The sequence below is a fragment of the Aegilops tauschii genome, chromosome 3 (genome assembly GCF_002575655.3).
Source record: "Aegilops tauschii subsp. strangulata cultivar AL8/78 chromosome 3, Aet v6.0, whole genome shotgun sequence".
Classification (NCBI taxonomy): Eukaryota; Viridiplantae; Streptophyta; class Magnoliopsida; order Poales; family Poaceae; genus Aegilops; species Aegilops tauschii.
In genome coordinates, this window is record NC_053037.3 from 291,866,311 (window position 1) to 291,873,225 (window position 6,915).

The following is a 6,915-nucleotide window of genomic DNA, read 5'->3' on the forward strand; positions in this document are numbered from 1 at the left end:
CTTCTCTGTGAGAAGGTCGTGGAATTCCACGACTAAAACAAAAGGTCGTTGATTCCATGACCTTCTGTTTTGGTCACTAGCTCTCTGCCCAGGCCACGTCGGATCCGACGTGGCAATCTGACGTGGCAAAATTGTGACCAATTGAAAAGGTCAAAAATTAGAATCAGCCCGGTCCAATTGGGTGTTTATATGGGCCGAGCCCATTAATTCAGCCTTTTTTACATTTGTTCTGTTAATTTTTGCTAGCTACATGGGCCTGGCCCAGTAATTTAGCCTTTTTATTTCAAGGCCTCATCTATTTCGGAGTCCATTTCATTAAGCCTTTTTGTATCATATTTGCATCATTGCACAATATTCCGCGCACTATTGTTTGGGCCATTGCCTTTTTAGAGCCCAAATATTATTCGATCCAATAGAACATTCAATCTTTTTCAATCACATATTTCAATTTTACACATTTCAACAGCAAACAATAAATAATTTTCTCAATTAAATGATCAAATCCAGAAATCACTAAATGAAACTCAAACAGCACGTACACGACTACACGGTCCATCAAGTGTACATACAATCAAATACACAGGCACCAAAACATGGTGGCAACATCAACTAAAACTATGATGCACATCTCCAGGCTGATCTTTGGTCACAACAGCAGCCACCTCGACAACATAAGATCCTGATCTATATAAATTATTTACTTAAAGATTCTTCTCCTGGAGTTCCTTGTACACCAACTTTTGACGAATGAATGCCAAAATCTGCGGATTATGAATCAGAAAAGTTAGGGAACATAATCAAGTGTAGCCCTGCATATAACATTCTCCTAACAATGAAACATAGCTGCAGAATTTGAGATCTAATAAGAAACCATGCATATAACATTCTCATAACAACAAAACTGAGATATATTTGGAAAGGGCGAATGACAAGTATCAACCTGCTGCTAGATAACAGAGCAAACATGTCAAAATTATTCAGATATCCTGATGTGTGTGTCACATTATACATGCATCAAGCTATATAACATTCTCCTAACAATGAAACATAGCTGCAGAATTTGAGATCTAATAAGAAACCATGCATATAACATTCTCATAACAACAAAACTGAGATATATTTGGAAAGGGCAAATGACAAGTATCAACCTGCTCCTAGATAACAGAGCAAACATGTCAAAATTGTTCAGATATCCTGATGTGTGTGTCACATTATACATGCATCAAGCTTCAGGCCATCAATTTTAGGATGAGTAGATACCTAACTTCATGTCGATGATATGGATGGGGTTGTAGTAGAACATCTGGTAAGCATCATCTTCGACGCTGAACGTTGCAGATACTTGTCCATTTAGTAGTCTATCATGCACTCCTGCCATCGCGCCAGAGAGGATATGGTAAGTCTAAAATACTATTAGCAGCCCACAATGCTAAAAAGGTGCTTTAAGATAGTGAACCAGTGGATATCACTCAAGTAAACTATTTTACTCCTTACATACAACAGTCAGGAATTAGTACAGTTGTTGAAGCAGGAGTAAGCTGATCATATAACATAAGAGTCAGGAATTCTATGCTTATTGTTAAGAAAAAAATGATACAAGTTAATATTTTGTTTAACAGTAGGTCTAAGAAAAAAACTATGCATTTGGTGAGAATATAGCAACAGATTAAGAGCATATTGTTCAGCATCACACAGATAGTAGAACAATGCTACAGGAAGCTATTTGCATAAAGTAGAGAACTACAAAACAAGCTATTGACCATCCTACTGGTAGCAAGGACATAAAGATAATCACTTAATAAGATAAGAAGCAGACATGAATAAATCACATAACTATGTACAATTCAATATCCCAGCTGAGAGTGAACATGTATTCAACATTTCCTGCATTTCAATACATGCACGACAGATTCACAGCAAAACTATATATAGCTGTACAAACATGCATGAACAGGAAAGCAACCAAACTACAAGAACATATAAGGAAACAGAGGGAATCACTATAACCTATGGAGTGACAAGACATATATGAACTCAAAATAATGCCCAGCTAGACCAAAAGAAGCTGGATTAGTCGGAATCAGGCGACGGACCGACAACGTTGATGCGCCGGCTGTTCGAAATGGAACGCGTTAAAGGGATGCGATTTTGCGGACGGGGAGGAGGCACGCTCGGCTCGCCTAACAACCGCCTCTGTCGCCGCTGACGAGAGCCGTGCCGCCGAGTCCCGCAGCCACCAACTCGCGCCGCTCGCCGCCGCAGTCACCACCTTCGTCGTCGACGCGACGGTGCTGCCGGACCAGCAAAAAACAGAGGAGGCGTCTGGAATCAGGCGACGGAATCCAGCGAATGGACATCACACTTGCCAACTAATTAACTATAGCATGCTACAGAAACATTTCATTAACAAATTTGATTCAGGAACTAGCTTATTGACTATGACAAAAATGCTTAGAATAAAAATCATTTCAAGAAATGCTGCAGTAGCTAAAAATCATTATGTCAAGGAAAGCGGATACTTCGTCTAAATAAATACATCTTATGCCAGACTTATTAAACTGAGAGAAGTCACAGCAACACAACATACTTGAAAATGCCAGATTTAGCATACCTCTATTCCTACGTACTACACATAGGTTAACAACTAGGAGAGCAACAGAGCATGCCAAGACTGCAATTGGCCAACTAATTGCTTTAGGTCACAGTGCCAAGAACACTGCTACATGTACAAGTACAACAACAGAAGAATCTCAGGCCTCTATAATTCGCTAGTTTCTTAGGCAACAAACATCATTGCAAATTTTGATGAGATGCATAGGTCCAGCCGATGACTACACAACAGCAACTACTCCAGACATTGGCTAGAGAAATGCTCATCTTTTTTATTCTTTGTAAAAGAAATTTTGAGTTCAAGCAGTAGCACTAGTTACTGACCACACATGTATACAGTGCAATAGCATAACTATAAGTGTAGATTTTTAACCAGTAAGTGCACATAACCTGGACTATTATAGCATCCGATTTTTAACATTTGGACTATTATAGCATCAGATTTTTAACAGGAGGTTAAACCAGTAAGTGCACATAACCTGGACTATTATAAGTGCAGATTTTTAACCAGGAAGTGCACATAATCTGGACTAGTAAACCAGTAAGTGCACATAAGGCTTGGGCTGCACACAAACACACACATACATGTATCAGAAGCAATTTAGTCAACACTCTTGGCAGGCAAGAGGCAAGTTGGCACTCACAGGGTTGAGATAATAGCAGGAGACGTGCATACCTGAAGGGGCGAGCGATTGGTCCGAGCCCGGAGAGCAGAGGAGGCATGGCGGCGGTGTGCTGGCGCACCTTGGAAGCCCGGGAACGTGGTGGTACCGATGGTCAAGGAAGAAGAGGAGCAGAGCAGGCCCTTGATGGCCAGCTAGATGCGTCCCTCCTTCTGCTCCTCGAGGATGGGTGACCTGCAGTAACAGATATGTTATACAACCCAGGATCAAATGTAGCACATACTATCGTTGTAACAGTCTTCTCTTGTGTCTGGCAGTATCCAAATTTACTGTTACTTTTTAAAGTTAAGTTGAATTGTCTTGTAGGAACAAAAGAAGAAACGAGTTGAATCATTATGTTGCCTAAGGAAGTTTTCATTTTCTTTGGACAAAAAAACCATTTTCCATTTTTCGAGTGCCCAAAAGGAGGTTTTTTGTGAAGGACCTCCCAAATAATTGTTGCAAAATTGGGCCAAATAAATTTTCTAAAACACTAGGACATATTTAATGCACAATTGACAAAATGGTTGGGTGTAAAAAGTTTTGATCCACCTCTCGTGAAAAAGACAAATTTTCGCCGATTCAGCTGGAAGCGGGTCAAATTGAACTGCAGCTGCCTCATAGTTTGCTATTTACTTTTTCCAAAAATAATTTCTAGTTACATAAGTACCTATTTAATCATAAATACATGGTTTGGTGGCGATACGTCGAGGTTTGGGCGGTGGCCGAGGGCCCCAACTCTAGAGCGCGTAAACTCGCATGCCCGTCGCGTGGTCTTCGCGTGACCGTGGCGTTGCCATGTGTTCTGGGTGGCCTAGGCATGTCTAGTGGGTTGGGCACTCCCCAGGTAGGTGCTAGGAAGAAAATTACAACATAAGATTCTCACGAGGAGACCGATCGATGCTCAAACATGAATAGCAGCCAAGTGTTTGATTAGCGGTACGGGAAATGTACATGGCTAATGGGCGTGAGTTTTGGTTGAGGATGATCAGTTACTAAGAAGACTGTCTTCACAAATTTTCAGCTCAACAGGAGGAGCCTAGGTGGTACTTGCTTTTTAAAGTACCACACTGGACATAAATACAAATGTTGAAGCTGGGATCAAAATAATGAATGGATTGAGCTGGCATTTGGTGGAGGATGGTTTTGGGCATAGGAAAGCACCGTAGAAAATGGATACTATTTGGACATGCCAAAGTGGTACTTCCTTCACAAAGTGTTGTTCTGAACAAAATAGGAAAATGAATATTGTTGAATTATTTTTGAACTAGGCAAGGCAGTTTTTCTATATATTTGACAAAGATATGACCCAAAGAATTTATGAGATTTTTTTGGGAATTTTGGGAATGACAGAAATATAGGTTGCTTCACAACCTGGGGCAAAAATTGCCACATGGACATGACACATAGGCAAAACTGATGAGGTGGCGCCTAGTCATAGCAACCCAAATTTACAAGGTTATGACCATCTATATTGGTCGTGATCAGCTAGAAATAAGGCAGCGGACCAGTGCTATCTGCTTTATGACTATTTCGTGTAAGGAAATTACGACCTTTCTGACCAAAATGGTCGTTATAGTTTAGGGTTTGGAGCCCCCCAAACAGCTTTTGACCAACTGGTCTGAAATGGTCATAGATCTATGACTAATTCTTCCAGGGTCACTGACAGAAGGTCACTAGTTGACATATTTCTTGTAGTGTGATACCTGACAAGTTACTATTTCTGAGCTAAGCCGACCATGCAGATATTGGAAGGATAGATCTGGAGATGGAAAAATCACTAGGTGCTGAGAAAAATAGTTTTCGCAGATTGATGCTATAATTTTGGATCTACCGTGTGTCAGTTAATACAAAAAAAATCAGACCTAAAATATCAGTGCTTGGGCAGTTCATGGTCCAGATTCGTTTCCTAATACAGAGGAAATATTCTAATAGTAAAAGGGATTGCTACGACTACTGCGATGTAGGAGGAGTACCGAGTTTGGATCCGAAAATGAATGCTACAAACAAGAATAGGGACGAGCTTCGATGAACTCCGTTCAATCCCTAGCGGATCTATGAAGAGAGGAAGGAGGAGAACTAACCAGAGCAGTTAAACAGCGGAGTGCACGGAAGCAATCTGATTCGAACAGGTTGATGCGGCAGCCAATGTTGGGGCAGAAGCAAAGGTCAACGGTCGCAGCAGAGCTCGAGGGTTCGGGCGTCGTGAAGAAGAAGACGGAGATGAAGAGGCAAGGGGGAAAAGGAAAAAGGGACCCTCGGTCCTATTTATAAGGCAGATGGATAAGTGTCAGATGCGGGAATCGAGGAGGCTGAAAAACAAATGTGACAGATACAAATGCCGCATTTTTCGGAGATTCATTAAAAAGAAGATTTATTGAGAGTTGGGCCTAGTACGAATATTAATGACAGATGACGTCACGGCGGGTTATCAAGAATTTGGAAGATGACGTCATGGCGAGTTACAAGATTTTGCAAAAGTAATGAGGAAAATATTTTTTCTAAGTGTGGAACATTAATATGAACAAGTTCAAATCAACCTCGGGCCTAATGTTGGGGATATAACTATTGGGTTAACCCGCCCAGGAGGGGCCAGGTTAAGTCCGTTGGCGGTTTATCAAGACAAAGTCCATGAAGACACTTAAGGTGGTAGTCTATTATGCAGAGGACAAGGCCCGGAGCCCGAAGGCGACTTAAGGCCCAAATAATTGTAGACCGAGATATGTATGTAACCTGTATTATAAGGCATGTAAGATTAGTCACCGAGCCGGACACGTTTGTATGAGCCGGCTGGGACTCTGTAAGCCGCAGGGTGTCAACCCATGTATATAAGGGGACGACCGGCAGTGGCATAGGGCAAGAGACAACAGATCGAGAGCCAGGCAAAGCGTATTTGCTCCCTGGTAATCGAAACCCTAGCAATACCACCACAAACTGGACTAGGCCTTTACCTTCACTGCAAGGGGCCAAACCAGTATAAACTCCTCGTGTCCTTTGTCCCGTTTAACCCCTTTAAGCTAACCTCGTCGCAATGGCTCCACAACTAAGTCCTTCCATCAGGACATCTGTCGTGACACTTCCACGACAATCCCCTCTTTCTTCTAACGACCATCGGTATTTTACTCGAGGCTATATTTTTATTTGTCACATACTATGTGTTTTGCTTGGAGCGTCTTGTATGATATGAGTCTTTGCTTATTTTATTTTGTGTTTTAAGTCTTGATTCCTTGCTGGACACACCTATTTGAGAGAGCCAAAATTATGTCATGACTTGTTAGAATTGCTCTCTATGCTTCACTTAAATTTTTATGAGCTATGGACTTGCTCTAGTGCTTCACTTATATCTTTTTTAGCATGGTGTGCTTTAGTATTTTTGAAGAAATGCTCTCTTGCTTCACTTAGATTTATTTGAGAGTTAGTAAATTTTTCAAGAAATTCTCTCTTGCTTCACTTAAATTAATTTGAGAGAAAGAAAGAAAAATTATGCTCATGATCTTCACTTATATTTGTTTGAGCTTGTCAAAAGCAACATATGAAAATTAGTTCCAAAGTGATAGATAACCAAGAAGGATATAATAAAAACTTCCATGAAGATCATTGGACAAAATACACTTGATTCTTAGTAATAGTTTTGAGATATGAT

General features: G+C 40.8%; 1 long non-coding RNA gene across 1 annotated transcript; it reads right to left on the reverse strand.

Moving 5' to 3' along the window:
• Positions 1-275: 275 nt before the first annotated feature.
• On the reverse strand, positions 276-3,619 carry LOC120976689 (uncharacterized). Its single transcript, XR_005772868.3, has 3 exons — positions 3,287-3,619; positions 1,261-3,173; positions 276-761 (listed from the first exon to the last, which is right to left on the reverse strand). It is a non-coding gene; the product is annotated as an uncharacterized lncRNA (long non-coding RNA).
• Between the last annotated feature and the right edge of the window lie 3,296 nt (positions 3,620-6,915).